Genomic DNA, 18,466 nt, shown 5'->3' with positions numbered 1-18,466 from the left:
CAGCGCTGGCCCCCGGCCTCTTAAGTGAGATGGGCGCACAACCCTAGAGTCGGACACGACTGGCCCGAACGGGCAGGGGTACCTTTACCTTTAATATATATATATATATCTATATATATATATATATATATATAATATACATGATCCAGAGTTTTATGAAAGAAGTCTTTTTATAAGGGGGCAGGGGGCATAGCTCAGTTGGTTAGAGTGTGGTGCTGATGATGCTAATATCACATGTTTGATCCCTATATGGGGCAGCTGCATATTCCTGCATTGCAGGGGGTTGGACTAGATGCTCCTCAGGGTCCCTTCCAACTCTTCGATTCTATATTCCTAGGATTTCTTGGCAGCTGACATGAATTCCCTCAGTCGTTTTTGTAGCAAGGAATTTGACCTAAACATTCATCATTATACAATAATCTAAAGGCCATGTCTCACATGCTCATTTTGCAAGAGTCCCAAGGTCTTCCCCTGGTCATCTGCCACTGATTTTTTTGTTGAGGTTCTGCCATTGCAAGGGGGTTGGACTAGATGATGTTTGGAGGTCCATTGCAGCTCTACAGTTCCATGATTCTACAAACAGTATGCCACTCTGCAACTCAACCATTCCTGCTGGTAGCCTATGTCTACCGGTGGTGATATTTGCTCCCCAGTTCCCAGAATTCTTGCCTGTGCTTGAAATGGATGATGCACATGCAGCCCTAGTGTGAACTGTTCAATATTGTGAACACACACGGCTGATGGAACTTGGAAGCTGGGTCTACAGGTGTGAAGATACGGCAACAGCATCTCGGCACCAGACCAAAAGGCAGGGTTGGTTCATTTGGTGATCCTGGAAAAGGGGATTCTGTCACCAAGGAAACATTAGCAGTATATTTAAGCAAGCGTGCAGAGTGTTGCCTGCAAAACTCCTGTATCTTCACCAGATCCACTTGGGTCTCTTTGATGATGATTCATAGCTGAGTAAGATTGTCTTCCATAAACACGGTTTTAACAGTCAGTCCATAAGTGACTGTGGAGGCCAATTCTGGATCCACAAGTCCTTCCACAGTGGAAACATAGGTTTCTGGGCAGGGGTTGATCACGGTGAGGGTTTGCCAAGCGTGCCTTCCTCTTGGCACATTTCTCCCTTTTGTCCTGAGTTCAAGTGCCTTCAAAGCCCATGACACCTTTGGAAAAACTGTTCTTCAACTGGAGCGCTCGCAGGCCAGTGTTTTCCAGTTGTCGGTTTTTATACTACATTTTTAAAGATTTTCCTTGATAGTGTCTATAACCTCTTTTGTTGTCCACTGGTATTTTGCTTTCCATTCTTAAGTTGGGAATGCAGTAGTTGAGGAGGAGACAACAACCAGGAATCCGAGCAACATGACCAGTCCAAAGAAGCTGATGTTGAAGAATCATTGCCTTAACACTGGAAAAAGCAAAGATCTTCACCAGATATTTACCTTCCGTCTAAGCAAACAACACATTTATTTCAATGGTAGTTTCAGGTGGAACTGGTACTCTGGCCATTTTGAGTGAGTAGCCTTTCAAAGTGGTTTTAGACAGATTGAAAAAAAAAAGAAAAAAGATATTACCTTCCCCCTTGTCTCCCCGGTCTGCCTTTGTATCTCCTCTCATACTTAAAGCTCAGATGAGAGGAGAGGACTGTCTCTAGGTACACGTATGTTGTTTCCCTGTGGGAATTAAAAAAGAGTAATGGGAATTTTGAGCAGGAAAAATATGTCCTTTTCAGGGTGATCAAGCGGTGCTCTTTCTCCTTTTTGTTTTTTGGAAAAATTTTTTATTTGATTTTACATATATAAAATTATAACAATACAACCATGCACATCAACAGTTAAAAGATTCCTCCGAATCTCTGGACTTCCCACCTTCCTCTCCATGGGTCCTATTGTTAAACATTTTCTGCTGCCTCTTTTTCAATAGTCTGTTTTATATAACTCCGTTATCTCCATTGTTGTTGCTACGTTATAGGTGTTATTGCAATCCTGCTAGTGTTTTCATCTGATTACAATGGTCTCCAAGATAAATTATAAATTTTCCCCATTCTTTGTTCAAGTTTTGGTCTTCTTGGTTCCTGAGCTTTCCGGTCAATTTTGCCATTTCGACATAGTCCAACAGATTAATTTGCCATTCTTCTCTGGTAGAGACTTTATCTTCTTTCCATCTCTCTCTCCCATCTTTTTCTAGTGCAGGGGTGAGGGACCTGTGAATTCCCTTTCCCCATCAAACCTGCAGGAGCCATTTCCTTACTGCATCCTGAAAAAGCATCAAGTGATTTATTTTATTGAGATAGCAGCAGGAGAGGGAAGGATGAAACCTTCCCTCCCAGCATACTGTGTGGCTCCAAGTGAAAATCACGTTCCGGTGCCTTTGCCATGACCTGATCATCAGCAATGCATGTCATGTCACACGTCATTAGACCATGAGGTTGGAAACCCCGAGTTTGTACCGTGTCACTTCAAACTGCAGGGGTGGAGAGCCTCACAACCAAAGGCTCTTCCATGCATCCAACAGGAGCTTGTGATTATTTATTTTAGCACTTCATTCCACTAAATTAGCTAGCATTAGGTCAATGTGGTGGAAAGCAGATGTAAAAATCACATGCTGTCACAAGCAACTCGGAAACAAAATAAATCCAGCAGCGCTAAAGAGCCCAGCAACTCTCCCTCAGCCTAACTTATCTCATAGGGTTGCTCTGAGGACAGAATAGAGGCAAGGGGAGAATCATAGACTCACAGAATTGTAGAGTTGGGAGGGACCCCAAGGGTCATCTAGTCCAACCCCCTGCAATGCAGGAATCTTTTGCCCAACATGGGGCTTGAACCCACAACCCTGGAATCATGAGTCTCATCCTCTACCGACTGAGCTATCATGTATGCGACATCCTGGCTGGAGAAGTGATAGAATAATACAGTGGTACCTCGGGTTACAGATGCTTCAGGTTACAGACGCTTCAGGTTACAGACTCCGCTAACCTAGAAATAGTACCTCGGGTTAAGAACTTTGCTTCAGGATGAGAACAGAAATCGTGCTCCGGCAGCGCGCGGCAGCGGGAGGCCCCATTAGCTAAAGTGGTCTTCAGGTTAAGAACAGTTGCAGGTTAAGAAGGGACCTCCAGAACGAATTAAGTTCTTAACCCAAGGTACCACTGTGTGTGTGTGTGTGTGTGTGTGTGTGTGTGTGTGTGTGTGTGTTGAAATATACTCGGAGTCGAGAGTGGATTTCATGCTCTTTATTCAGCTCATAGTGGTGAGGAGGAATGGAAGTTCCCCCACAATATCTGCTTTATATACGTTATTTACACATTGGACTGCACATGATTGGATGTCGGGATTCTCCTGCAGGCCAATCAGGTTGTGGATTCACTTCCACCTGGAGCTGGATTGGGTGGCTCCTGCGGACCAATCATACTGCTGCATTTTGGCTCCTATTCAACTCAGTACACACACACACACACACACACACACACACACATATACACACACACACACACACACACACATATATATATATACACATATACATACATACATACATATATATATATATATATATATATGCACACACATATATATATACATATATACATACATATATATATATATATATATATATACACATATATCTATATCTATAGATCTTCATAATCATAAGGACTAGATACTTAGCTTTTACAAGAGTCAAAGCAGGTGCCCAATTCATAGGTTTCTGGGTGGGAGTTGATCACAGTGAGGGTTTGCCAAGTGTGTCTTCCTCTTAGCACGTTTCTCCCTTTCATCCTGAGTTCGAGCATATTCTTTTTTTTTTTTAAATAATCTTTATTAAAGTTTCAAAAGGTTACAAAAAACAAAACAAAAACACACACAAAAGTAACACAAAACACAACATAAAAAAAAATTCCACCTTTTAAGTCTCATTTTCAATAACTTCTTTTCATGACTTCCCCACGCCTCCCCTTATTGTATTCCAACTCCGATTGTTTATTCAAGCAAGTTTTTATCCTTAATGTCCTAATCATAATTTATTAATTTACTTAACCATAAATTATTAATGTGATTCTTTATAATAATTTTAAACCTTAATTCATTATTATCCATTAATTTAGATTATTTAGCAATTTTTAGAATATGTACCTTAATCATACATAAAAAGAGATAAAAAAAAAAAGATATAAAAACAAATAATAAAATACCTTCCCTAAGATTGTCCCTAATTCCCATCCACAGATTCCCCATTCTTATAATAATAAAGAGCATATAGTTTTACACTGCAAAATAAAAATCAGGCCCCCTTTGGACTTCTAAACCCCACCCTTCTCTTCCCGGTTTCAATCCCAAACCAAAGTCCAATTAGTCCATCTTTTTAGCCTGGTGACCTTACGTCCGAGGCTCTCGAATCTCTCTCAGTCCCTTTCCGCCGGCTTCTTCGAAAATCTTTCATATTGAACACCCCAGGTCGGGGAAGTACCTTCTCCATGTTAACCATATTTCTTCCAGCAAGGCCTACTTGTTTAGAGGTGGAGCTCCAACTCTGTTTCTTAAGTCTATATGTCCCAAATAATCCAGTTTTCATCTTAGTCGAATTGGAATTCTTCTTGGCAGGTCTCCGGCTCTCTTTTATCTTCTGTAACTTTTCAGCCACCCCTTCTTTCTGCTCCTCCTGTTCAGCTGATGTCTTAGTCTTTGGTTTCTTTTCTTGTCCAGCTGCCTGTGTTTTGAGCATCAAGTCCCTTTCCAACTCAGTAGGTATATTTTCTGTTGACTTCGGTTTCGTAGGACTTGTAGACAAAACATGGCCTTGCTCAATCCTCTCTTGCAGCTTTCCCATGAGAAAAATAAGCTCTTGCAAGTCAGCTCGTATTTCCCGACCTAGTTCCATTCTTGTAATATCCAAGAATCCCCTCTAGAGGGATTCTAATTACTTAGTATTCTTTTCCCTTCCGATCCAAAAATCAGGTTTATTTGTATCAGTCTTTCTTTACTTTCAATATTTTGTAGCAGTATAGCCGGTTAGAATTTAAGCTTTGATTTTTCCGGCTTTGACAGCTAATTTGACAGCTGTCAAAAGTTTTCTATAAATCCTCTGCAGGCTCTTTTCACGGGTTACTCCCGGGCTTGAGAAAGGTGGTACTTAGTCCAAATAATTAAACTTTTGTCCTCCGGCACATTAGCTTAGTCCTTTAAATCTGTGGAATTTATATCTTTTATCTTAACGATGCCCGCCGAGTCACCATGTCCACGGGCTCCTATGCCCGTGGTTTTTGAGGGTCCCCGTGTCGCCGGCACGGCAAGACCCAGCCCCTGTCAAGCCGATTCCCTCCGGAGCTCGGAGGGAATCCGCCATTAGCCGATCGCGCTAACCCGGAAGTGAGTTCGAGCATATTCAAAGCCCATGACACCTTTGGTCAAGGCTGTTCTCCAATTGGAGCACTCGCAGGCCAGTGTTTCCCAGTTGTTGGTGTTTATACTTAAAAAAAAGAAAAAAGATTTGCTTTGAGAGAGAGTCTTTAAACCTCTTTTGTTGACCACCAGCATTACGCTTTCCATTTTTAAGTTCGGAATAGAGTAGTTCCTCTGTTAGTAATATATCAGGTGCCAATGAAAATGTATATACACATTCTCTATAAGCCAATGTTTCAAAGGAACCCTTACTGAGTCACTGAACAATTAGGACAAGAGAGGCGCATAGAACAGAGATGCCCAAATGTATTCAGAAGCACGTTCAGAGTTAAACTTTGAAAGCAGCTTTGATTAATTCCACTAAGAGGGTCCTGGAGGGAGCCCACTGGGCTGCATGTAAAGAGTCCCTTAAATTCCATATGGCGCGCATGTTACTCTTTGTTTACAAGACTGCTTTAATCTGCTTGCCAACACTGTTTTATAAAGTCGATGATGAAAACCTCTCTCATATCCCCACCCCAACTGCCTCCAAATGCCCTCACCCTCACCTCCCTTGAACAGGCTTAAAGAGACGGTGCATTATTAATCGATACACATTTCATTCCCTGTTATGCTTGGCCACAGATGAGCTCTTCAGATAGACCTTGGCAGAGACAGTTTTACTGATGCATGATATAGCTACAAATGTCTTTGCGGGTCTTGGGCTAACTCCTTCATCAAGCGCCTGACTTAAGAGAGCCTTGGAAGACTCACAAGAACCCGAAGAGGCCACAATATCTTCTCAAATCCAGCAAGGGGCTTAATTTTTGTTATCTTCTCTTAAAAGGTGTGTGGAGGTCCAGCCTTTTCATTGAGACATCTGCAGACCTTGTCTGTAGTATCACAGCATTACTTTCCCTAAAGGATTTTTGGAACTGTTGTTTGTTAAAGGTGCTGAGACCCCTATTCCCCTTGCAGAGCTGCAATTTCTAGATTATTTATTCAGCCTACAAGAGAAAAAATATAGTTACATGTATCTTGTTTCCCCATGGGAATTGAAAAAGATTAATGGGAATTTTGAGCAGAAAAAATATATGTTCTGAAGCTAAAAAGTTAAGTAGCTCTACATCCCATCATTCCTCCATTGAAACTTTCTATGTAATTTTTATTAAATTTTCTGTTTTACAATTTAAAATACTCATTTTTAACATCCTTAAAATATCATTGACTTTCCTTCTTCTCTTTCCATGGTTCATTTTCCATATCATAAATCCCTGCATATTTTACAAAGACTAAATCATTCAGTATTCCATGATTATTGCAGCCATCAAAACTTATTTACACTGTTGAATTTATCTTAATGCTGCCAACGTTTTCAGCTGTACACAATTATTTCCCATATATTCCATAAACATTTTCCAAGCTTCTCTAAATGTATGTTCTTCTTGTTCTCTTATACTATATGTTAAGTCTGCAAGCTGCGCATATTCTGTCAGCTTAAGTTGCCATTCTTCTTTGGTTGGGACCTCACTCGTTTTCCATTTTTGAGCTAACGAAACACGGGCCGCAGTAGTAGCATACATAAATAACCTTTTTTGATGCCTGGGAATTTCAGTCTGAATTATCCCCAACAGAAAGGACTCTGGGTTTTTTGGGGGGAAAGTACTTGTAAACATTTTTTTCAATTCATTATGGATTATTTCCCAATACTCTTTTACCCTTTCACAGTTCCACCACTTGTGAAAGAATGTTCCCTCCACCTCTTTGAATCTCCAGCACTTATCTGATTCAGTATTGTACATCTTAGCAAGCCTTCAATTTCCTCCATTGAAACTTTCAACCCCCTAGATTGTCTACTCCTGGTTTCTTTAGGGCTGCCATACATCTGGTGACATCTTGTCTAGGATCTTAGGCAATTCACTCAAAAAATCTAGTTTTTGTACACACACACACACACCAGCACTCTTCTCTGGTTGGGACCTTATCTTCTTTCTATCTCTGGGCCAATAAACATCTGGGAAGCAACCATGGCTGCCTGATATTCTAGATTGGATCATTTGACCATCTTAACCCAGCATGGCCTGCTTTTACTGGAAGTGTTCATAGGCGGATGCTTGTTCTATTACTTGCTCCTGGATATAAACAGTTTTAAATAAATCCCTGATTGTCTTAATTGGAGATTGCAAGGATTGAACCCGAGACCTTTCTGCATGAAAAGCATGCATGCTGCCACTGAACTATGGTCTTCACCGCTAGACAAAACACCTTGCTGTTCGCATGCCTCTATCATATCCTAATTACCCAGAAGTCTCAACAGAGCTCTCGGATGGATTTTAATTACCAAGTTATTAAGGGGGTGGGGGGGGGAGGAATGACAGATGTTTCGAGATGGGGCTGAAGCCAATTAATAGGCAGGTGCTTAGCACAAAACCACCAGAATTATTATTATTAATTTAAGGTAAATGACTCATGCTTGGAGGTGCAAAGGAAGCAGGGCCAGTTGTCCAGCACAAGCACATGGTGCATCTCTGAAATGCACATATTTGTATGTACACAATACAAACACATTGAATACATTGAATACACATTGAATACAAATACACATTGAATACAAATACACATTGAATACAAACTGCCTTGTGGTGAGCCAGGCCGTTGGTCTACCTAGCTCAGTATTAAAACTCTGTGCCCAGATTATGCACCAAGAAAAACTGCATTTTTAAACTTGCATCTCTTGAGAACATTGAGCGAATTTGCAAACAGTCCTTCGACTTCACACAACCTTTTCTACAGTTTTGCATAAAACCACTTCCGCCCTGCAAAGGAGGTGGTGTTGTGGGCTTCACGCCCCCACCATGTGCGCAGCGGCTGGAGCTCAGCCTCCATGCAATCAAGGGAATCCCTGGACGTGTCAACCCCTGGCCAGCCAATCAGCTGGCTCGGGGTGTGTGGCCTGCCCTATTTAAGGCAGGCACGGCCGGGGATCTCCCTCTTTTGCCACCTCAGCTGCTCCTGTTTCCCACCCTCCCGCCCTTTAAGATTTTCGTTCCTTGACCTTGCTATGGACCTCGGTTGGTCGCCGTTCAGGGGCCTGGTAGGAATTTTTCCACTTGGCAAATTGGCACCAGCCACTTGGTTTTCACCTACCTTGTAGCTAATCGTCACAACTTTCTTGGTGTTGGCGGTTAGGCATTGGTATTGGTATTGTTTTGTGGATGGAAGAAGGGAGGAAGCGCCATCACCTGCTTCGCATATTGAAGGGTAGCCTGATAAAGGATCCCGGGGGGCGTGGCCCTGTCCGAAGCCTATGGAGGTGAGGGCCTAAAGTGAGGGCGGTGACCCCGGGGGAGTTCCTAGTTGATGTGCATCAGCAGGACTCCCCTTACTGGTGGTTAACCCTTCCCGGACTTCAGCTGAAGCTGGATATAGTCGGTTAGGAGCAGTGCCTAAGCCAATACCTCTTATTACCTGTAACCAATAAAGTTGTGGCCTTATTTAGCCCATTAACCTTAATAATTGTGTTATGTGTCTTTATTTCCACTGGGGGCGGGGGCGGGAACTCGCCACGCAACTGATAGCTTGTGCGTGTTAATTTCAAAGGAAGTGCAGTATGCTCAAGAGGGCTTACTCCCAAGTAAGTGTGCATAAGATTGCAACCATGGTCTGGATTTGCTCACCCCTTCATTAAACGACACACATACAGCCTCTGGATTAAATTGCCTCTTCAGGCTTTCTCCTCCCTTCCATATTCCAGCAGGATGGTCACCTGTTTTTACATGTTTATCTGGCTGAGGTCTATTAAAATAACAACAACAGCTTGTTTATATTCCAAAAGCTACTCTGAGAAAGGCTCCCTGATTGTCACTCATAGGCCAAACAATTAGTGCCATGCAGATCAGCCAATCAGTGCTATGCATAGCTCCTTCAGGTTCAGAGCAATAGAAATGGTCCCTCATCAACCATCCTTGGAGAAGTGGACAAGTTTGTTTTGTTTGTCCAAAATGCATGGAGTGTGGTGCCCTTCAGCAACAATTCCTGGCTTTCGGTCTACACACAGGACCGTCAAGCCAGCTAACAATCATACCCAAAGAGAAAAACATGTAAGTCACAGAGGTGGGGAAAACTTTAACAAGATGTCCTGAACCCCTGGCCTTCCTGGCAGCACATCAGTATGCCAAGTTCAAAGTCCAAGGGTCGATCCACACAAGCAAAGTCCAAAGGTCAGGAAAGAAGATCCAGGGTCAGTCCAAGAAGCCAGCAGTCAGGATACAGCCCAGAGGCAAATGTGAAACATAGTCCTGCAGAGGTCAGGTCCAGGAACATCCAAGTCAGGGTCCATCAACATAGGCCATTGAGAAGAGACAGAACCTCAGCTCTGCTTCCCTTTTGTGCTTTGCACGATGATTGCAGCATCTGGGCTGGATGAGGCAGGTGACCATCATCTGTTCCAAGCCTATTCTATCTGAGGAACCACACACACACTCCTCCAAGAACTAATGAGCCTCACCTGGCCAGCTAGGGAGCTGAGCTGTAGGCCCTTGCCTGCCTCAGCCTCCTAGAGCCTCCCTCCCCCAGAGCTTGCCATGTTTGTGGGGACAGGAGTCCCTCTGGTGATGGGTCCTGCTCCTCTGGCTCCTGTGAACTGACCCCCCCATCCCCATATCATCGTCTGTCACCCCTTGGGTACTTCTTACATCAACCTCTCCTTCCCCGTCCTCAGCTTGCCCTGGTGTGTCCCAGTCCCAGCTCCACCCCTTGCCAGGATCCTCTTTCACCTCCCCATTATCCTTCCAGTTAATGACACAAGACTTTTGAAGGTTACAGCCTGGATAGGGAACTTGTGGCTTTCCAAATGTTGCTGGACTTCAGCCCATGACACCTTTGGTAAAGGCTGTTCTCCAATGGGAGTGCTCGCAGGCCAGTGTTTCCCAGTTGTCTGTGTTTATACTACATGTTTTTAGATTTGCCTTGAGAAAGTCTTAGAACCTCTTTTGTTGACCACCAGCATTACGCTTTCCATTTTTAAGTTCCAAATAGAGTAGTTGCTTTGGAAGACAATCATCAGGCATCTGCACAACATGACCAGTCCCACGCCCCTAAGGTTCAGCTGCCCTTCATGAAGGACCAAGCCTTTGTTGTTGTTTAGTCGTTTAGTCGTGCCCGACTCTTCGTGACCCCATGGACCAGAGCACGCCAGGCACTCCTGTCTCCCACTGCCTCCCGCAGTTTGGTCAAACTCATGCTGGTAGCTTCGAGAACACTGTCCAACCATCTCGTCCTCTGTCGTCCCCTTCTCCTTGTGCCCTCAATCTTTCCCAGCATCACGGTCTTTTCCAGGGAGTCTTCTCTTCTCATGAGGTGGCCAAAATATTGGAGCCTCAGCTTCACGATCTGTCCTTCCAGTGAGCACTCAGGGCTGATTTCCTTAAGAACGGATAGATTTGATCTTCTTGCAGTCCATGGGACTCTCATGTTCTAAGAGTCACCTAGCTGTAAGCTTAGGGCCATAGCTCAATGGTAGAAGATAGACTTTGCAAAATGCCCCATGTTTAATCCCTGATATCTCTAGGTAGGGTTTCCTGCCAAAAACCCAGGAGAGCCACTATGACTGAGAATTGAAGACACTGAGCTGGAGTATCAATGGTCTGTAGCATCCTGATTTCACCTGTTGATACTGGGTTTCCTGTAATGCACTTCCTGTCAGGTTGTGACTTACCATTGTTGAGATTGTTGATTAACCTCTGGGAAGGCAAAGCTGGAGTATGAGTGATCTTGTCACAAGGTATGTAGGACAAGTCACACTGGGTAGTCTTTTGTGGTGCTGTGCGAGTAGTGCTGTGGTGTAAAAGTATTGGAGCCTCAGCTTCAGGGTCTGTCCTTCCAGTGAGCACTCAGGGCTGATTTCCTTAAGAATGGATACGTTTGATCTTCTTGCAGTCCATGGGAATCTCAAGAGTCTCCTCCAGCACCATAATTCAAAAGCATCAATTCTTCGTCGATCAGCCTTCTTTATGGTCCAGCTCTCACTTCCATACATCACTACTGGGAAAACCATAGCTTTTACTATATGGACCTTTGTTGGCAAGGTGATGTCTCTACTTTTTAAGATGCTGTCTAGGTTTGTCATTGCTTTTCTCCCAAGCCTTTAGCTTTATGAAATAAACAAATAAATAAAAATATAGGATAGACAGTGAGTCCCACATTGTGTGAATTAGGTGAATGCTTTATGCAGGCTGTCACCAGGTTGAAAGGAGCCCTCAGCAAAGTACTCTCTTTGCTGGGCACACTCCAATATCAGAAGCTCCTCCGCTAAACTTATCTAATGCAGTCAGCAACAATGGGTAACAATGCTCCAATCAGCACTTGACTGCAAGCCAGCTGACATTTTTATGTGCTGCTTAATGACTCAAGAGAAATTCTGAGAAATTGAAATGGCAAATTCCAAGATCTGGGAGCTGCCACCTCCAAAGAAAGGTAGCTAGCTAACAGTGTTGTGTGGTCACTGAGCTCTGCGAGTGCAGCTTTCTCCCGATTGAAGGGCAGAGTGTTTGAGGACCAGGACATTCTCAGGGAAACAAAAATGCTTGTTTACAAAGCTCTTGTACTACCAACCTTACTGGATGCTTGTGAAACACGGACCACTTATAAACACCATCTCCAGCTCCTTGAAAGATTCCATCAATGATGTCTCTGAAAAGTTTTACGCATCACTCGGGAAGACAGGTAAACTATACAAAAGGGGTTTAAAGACTCTCTTAAGGCAAATCTAAAAAAATGCAATATAAACATTGACAACTGGGAAACACTGGCCTGAGAGTGGTATAACTGGAGAACAGCCTTTACCAAAGGTGTCATGGACTTTGAAGACGCTTGAACTCAGGATGAAAGGGAGAAACGTGCTAAGAGGAAGGCATGCTTGGCAAACCCTCACTGTTATCAACTCCTCCCCAGAAACCTATGTCCCCACTGTGGAAGGGCGTGTGAATCCAGAATTGGCCTCCAAAGTCACTTATGGACTCACTGTTACAACCGTGATCGCCAAAGAATAATAATAATATTACAGCTCTCATCATCCTTGCCTACTGGGTGAGGCTGATGGGAGTTGCAGTGCAACAAGATCTGGAAGGGGGGCAGGTTCGCCCTCCCTGATCCAACTGCTACACAACTTCCTGTCTGCTGCATAGCACTAAGTACAACAGCAAAGGACCTTGTCTATATGGCAGCCATTGTTCAGCTGTCAGACATGCATGGATGGCTTGAGCGGAGTATTGCTCAAACTCTCAAGGCGCTCTCTGCAACTTTATCTGTCCCTCGTTAGCTGTTGCCACCGCCATTTAGCACTTTAACTCCAGCCTCTGGGAGTTTCCAAATGGTCGGAGATAATAGATTAAGGCATGTTGCCTTAATGAAGATTTATGGAAGCGTCACCGTCCTGACATACCAAGGTTCAAGTAAACTGGTGCCTGAATGCTTCCAATATTTCCCAAAGGATGGTGCTTAAAAACCTCTCCCTTCGATGCTCTGGCTAGATGGAGCCGAGCAATTTGCGCTGTGAGATGCCTCATTTGGTAGAATGCTCTTTTCATGCTCATTCCTGCTACCATCATGATGGGAAATCGTGCAGAGCCTTGGATGGAGATCTTGATGTGAACGTGGTCAACCACCCTCCTCTGGCTAAAGAGGACTCCTTGCTGTTTCCTGCCTTTCCCTGACCATCACCCCAAAGCGAGTGGCTAATGTTGGGGGGGGGGGAGAAAATTAGTATTAGGTTTGCATTTTAAGGCAATCACACATAATTTGCAGCCATCTTTCTAAAGTAACACTTCCCCATATCTCACAGTGTCGTTTGCCAACTGAAAATGACTATATTGGGGTGAGTGCCCCCCCCAAATGTGTATATTAGTGGAATCAAGATGAAAAATGCATTATATTAGGGGAATTAGTTTGCAAAATGGGCATATGAGAAGAAATGTGCATGAAACTGCAGCTTGGTTTCTTTTTCTTTTGGTGTGTGTGTTTTTGTGTGTTAAAAAAATAATAATTCTGAAAACTGATACAGAAATAGGGCAAACTGAGACTGGAAAATGAGAAACTAAGAGAAACCAAACTGGATTGATTCTTTCCTGCCTCACTGCTGCTGATTCATTCACCTTTAATGTGCGTGCTATATTGACACAGGATCTACAGAAGATCCCCGTGGTAGGGAAGGCGCTTTGCATGCAAAAGGTTCCAGGTTGTAGCTCTCACATCTCCCAGAAAGCCTGGAAAAGACTCCTGTCTAAAACCCTGGAGAGCCACGGCCAGTCACTGTAGAGGTGACTTGATTCTGCCTTTTGGTTTGTGGTGTACACCAAATAAACCCATTCTTCTGCAGTGAAGGAGGTGAAGTTCCTGTGTGAGTGTCTGGAGGTGGTTGGAGGATAGATGGCGGCTAACAGATTGAGGTTGAATCCTGACAAGAAAGGACAGGGTGTGGGTGGGTGTGGAGGACTCCCTGGTCCTGAATGGGGTAACTGTGCCTCTGGAGGACCAGGTGAGCAGCCTGGGAGTCATTTTGGACTCACAGCTGTCCATGGAGGTGCAGGTCAATTTTGCGTCCAGGGCAGCTGTCTACCAGCTCCATCTGGAATGCAGGCTGAGACCCTACCTGCCCATGGACTGTCCTGCCAGAGTAGTGCATGCTCTAGTTATCTCCCGCTTGGACTACCGCAATACGCTCTGCATGGGGCTACCTTTGAAGGTGACCCAGAAACTACAACTAATCCAGAATGTGGCAGCCAGACCGGTGACTGGAAGTGGCCGCCGAGACCACATAACACCGGTCTTGAAAGACCTACATTGGCTCCCAGTACGTTTCCGGGCACAGTTCAAAGTGCTGGTGCTGACTTTTAAAGCCCTGAACAGCATCGGCCCAGTATACCTGAAGGGGCGTCTCCACCCCCATTGTTCTGCCCGGACACTGAGGTCCAGCTCCAAGGGCCTTCTGGCGGTTCCCTCACTGCTAGAAGCGAAGTTACAGGGAACCAGGCAGAGGGCCATCTCAGTAGTGGCGCCCACTCTGTGGAACGCCTTCCCATCAGATGTCAAAGAAATAAACAACTATCTGACTTTTAGAAGACATCTGAAGGAAGCCCTGTTTAGGGAAGCTTTTAATATTTGAGGTATCATTGTATTTTAATATTCTGCTGGAAGCCTCCCAGAGTGGCTGGGGAAACCCAGCCAGATGGGCGGGGTATAAATAATAAAGTATTATTATTATAAATTATTATTTGGTCTCTATTTGGCACTCTGGACTGTGGTTCCTCAGCCCTGTTCTGGAAAGTCATGAAGCCGGTGACTACCAGCCCCTGGCTCTTCTTGTGATCTGAGATTCAGAAGGAAGACTGCTCCTCTGCTGGAAGTCCCATTTGACCAGGACTGGAAGGGAAGGTAGTCAGGAGGAACAGATGCTGCTACTGAACAGGTTTTCTAAGAGCTCAGAGAGCCTTGCGGGGCAAAGGCATGAGGATCTATGATGGGATAATATTGGTGGGAATTGTGTTCCCATACAGTATGTTTATCCATGGAGGGGTTACATCAAATCTGCCCAGTGTTCCTCCTCACTAGTGAAAAGCAACGCTGCTCCCGACATTTGAAATAACGTTTTCCATCACTCCCCGCAAATGTGCCGACAAATTGTTAGCATTTCATCATCTGGCTGACAACAATACCCCTGACTCCTTAACAATCTGGAAGGCTCTAACCACCCAGGGATAATAAGGTATTGTGGACTTGCTATCAATTTTCTGTTTTCAGAGAGAGAGCAAGAGAGAGAAAAAGAGAGAGAGAGAGGGAGAGAGGGAGAATGTGGATGGTACACAAAGCAAGCAGAGCCTTCCTCCTCATGGCTGATTACTTATAATTCCTTTGCTGGGAGTTCATGCCTATCCTTAATTTGGCGCAATCGAGTTAAATCCACAACTAGCTTCCTGTGATAGCACATCCCCATTGAGTCGAGGTCACTTGCTTGATACCATCGCATTTTAAGCAGTTCTTTAATACCTGCACCCAAGAGAACAAATGTCTTGGTTCCTAATAAGCTAGGTTAGCAGAGCCCTCAGGGTACAATCAGGATTTGTGGCAGGGCCGGTTCCAGACATTTTGGCACTTGAGGCGACCCACAAAATGTCATTCCCTTCCCCACCAGGGAAGAAGGGGTGAGTTTATTCTAGGAGTTTATTCTGTGTCTTTTAGAGATCTGCTCTACAAATATGGAAAATGGCTTTGGACATTTAAAGCAAGGGAGTGCGGTTTCATGTGTGATAAGAACTGCTCTGAAGTGGTTAATATCAAGGCACTGTTGAATAACAGCTTGTGTACTTTAGTATGGGCCAGAGAGTTTATACCTTAATCTGAATAGACCAAAGGCAGATCTACGCTCATGGTTTTTAATGTTAAGGAAGGGTTAAGGACACATGGTGTCACACTTTTTACCTGCATAATGTATTACAGTGGTACCTCGGGTTACATACGCTTCAGGTTACATACGCTTCAGGTTACAGACTCCGCTAACCCAGAAATAGTGCTTCAGGTTAAGAACTTTGCTTCAGGTTGAGAACAGAAATCGTGCTCCGGCAGCGCGGCAGCAGCAGGAGGCCCCATTAGCTAAAGTGGTGCTTCAGGTTAAGAACAATTTCAGGTTAAGTACAGACCTTCAGAACGAATTAAGTACTTAACCTGAGGTACCACTGTATTGCCTTGACTTTCTTTATCGCTTAATGTTTAATCATTTTATGCTGCTATATCGATGAAAGACTACTCATATGTCCTCATGTAGTGTTTTCCCTTTTTTCTTTTTACTGTATTCAAACTCTACCCCCCCCCCCCGGTATTTGAGGGGTTGTAACAAAGGAAATGGAGGGAGGGAGAATTAAAATGTGACACCAGAGGGTGGGCAACCAGCAGTGGGGAAAGAAACAGAATTTTGGAAAATGTGTGGCCAGGTATTAGTTACATTTGATGAAAAAAAACACAAAGTAAATAAAGTTTTAATTAGCAAGTATGCCCTGTGACGTTTTAGAACAACGTATCTAATGGGGGAAATACTATGGCAACTATGGTGTTGCGGCACTCTTCTCACTTGCAGGCTGAGGGAGCTGGTGTTAGTCCACAGACAGCTTTCCGGGTCATGTGGCCAGCATGACTAAACTTCTTCTGGTGCACCGGGACGGAAACCAGAGCACACGGAAATGCTGTTTACCTTCCCGCCGCAGAGATACCTATTTATCTACTTGCACTGGTGTGTTTTTGAATTGCTAGGTTGGCAGGAGCTTGGACAGAGCAATGGGAGTTCACCCCGTCACGGGGATTTGAACTGCGACCTTCTGATCGGCAAGCCCAAGAGGCTCAGTGGTTTAGACCACAGCGCCACCTGCATCCCATAGGGGGAAAAGATGTTAAACAGGTCAGTGTAGATCCAGCCTAAGGTTCAGTCATGAAGCTCACAGGACACCTTTGAGCTGGTCATTCACTCTCAGCCTAGCCCACCTCACAGGGTTGCTGTGTGGATAATAATCATAATCATAATCATAGGAACACTAAAAGTAAAGGCAAAATGCTTTTCCAAGAAAAGGGGAACTGAAAATGGCTTGCCAATCCAAAGATTGTAAGCATATCAAGTTTAACATCCTCAGGCAAAGTAAATGATACGACCAGGAAAGGTCAGGTATATTCTCTCCTGGGGGCTTCCTTGCTGTGACATGCCGCTCTGTTGAATTTTGCCAAGCGGTTTTTAGTATTCAGGCTTAACGATCACAATCTGTATTAAGACTGAAACTTTGAAATGCAATTCCCTTAATTGGTGTTGGTTGGTGAATATTAATAGATTCTTATGATATAGCTAGAGGCTAATTTCTAGGGTTGGAGCAATGCAGTCAGGCTCACACGGAAAGCCAGACTGCCTCCATGTGAGCAATCACTGAGCAAAATGTGCCATGCACTCAGAGAGCTCCATCTGCCATAGCTGGCAGTGGGAACAATAGGATCTGGATCCCAGCCACTGTATGTTTACATATTCGTATTTGTACTGATGTCATGAAATCTATATATAAGGAGGATGTGAACTGGAGTTTTGAACCCCCTGGGGTCCATCATCTATTTCCCTTCAGCCTCGTGATGCCACACCTTTACAGTTATCTGTAAAAAGGCTATTAAAAGCTATTTTTAAAAATGTTATATGGCTTTCAATGCAATTTCCCATTGCTGATGGATTGCTGCTCTGCAGCACCCTCTGGTGTTGCATTTTTATAATGCATTTTTTAATGTTAGAACCGACCAGTGTAGATTCGGCCCTTGTTTCATCCTGGCCCCTGTTTAAAAACATGAGCTACAACTAATTTCAGGAGTAAGAGATTTGGGAGGGAGGGAAAGGGAGGTGGAGAATGGTGGGCTAGCTTATCCCCTGCACAACCTCCATTCTAAGTGAACTGCTGACAAATCCCATTGGTATTTGTTTCAGGTCTTCTTAGCATCCCATGTAGAGATGAGGGAGAAGTTTGATTCAGTTTGCATTTAAAGACAAATCTATCAAATCCATCCTTTCTAAAACAATACAAGAACCGAATCACAGACATCCATTGAAATTCAAGCTTCTCTGAATTTTGCATCACAGTTCTCGAAACGATGTTTACAGAAGAAGGCATATATTCGTGGAAAGTCTGCATAAAAATGAATATATTTTTGGGGTAAAATAACAAACAAAAAGTGCACCATATTCGGGGAGATGGTTTGTGTACATTAGTCAAAGCTATGTGGAAAAAAAAGGTGTTTATTAGGAGAAATTTGCACTAAAATGCTGACAAATTTTCTTTTTTTAAAAAATGCTTTTAATTGGTGTTTCATTTAATACAAACAAACAAAATACAGTAAAATTCAACAATCATTTACCCACACTCTGCTGAGCATTGATTTCCTTCCCTCCCTTCAACAGGTTTTCTTATGTCAGTTACTTTTCCGCAGTTTCTCATTGTATCCAATCCTATCTACATCGTAATATTTATTTCAGTCCTGGCAGAGTCTTCAGATTTCTACAGTTATTACTTATGTAC

Source organism: Podarcis pityusensis (genome assembly GCF_964106645.2).
Source record: "Podarcis pityusensis genome assembly, chromosome: 2".
In the NCBI taxonomy this organism is placed as follows: Eukaryota; Metazoa; Chordata; class Lepidosauria; order Squamata; family Lacertidae; genus Podarcis; species Podarcis pityusensis.
Note: the sequence above shows the minus strand (reverse complement) of the source record.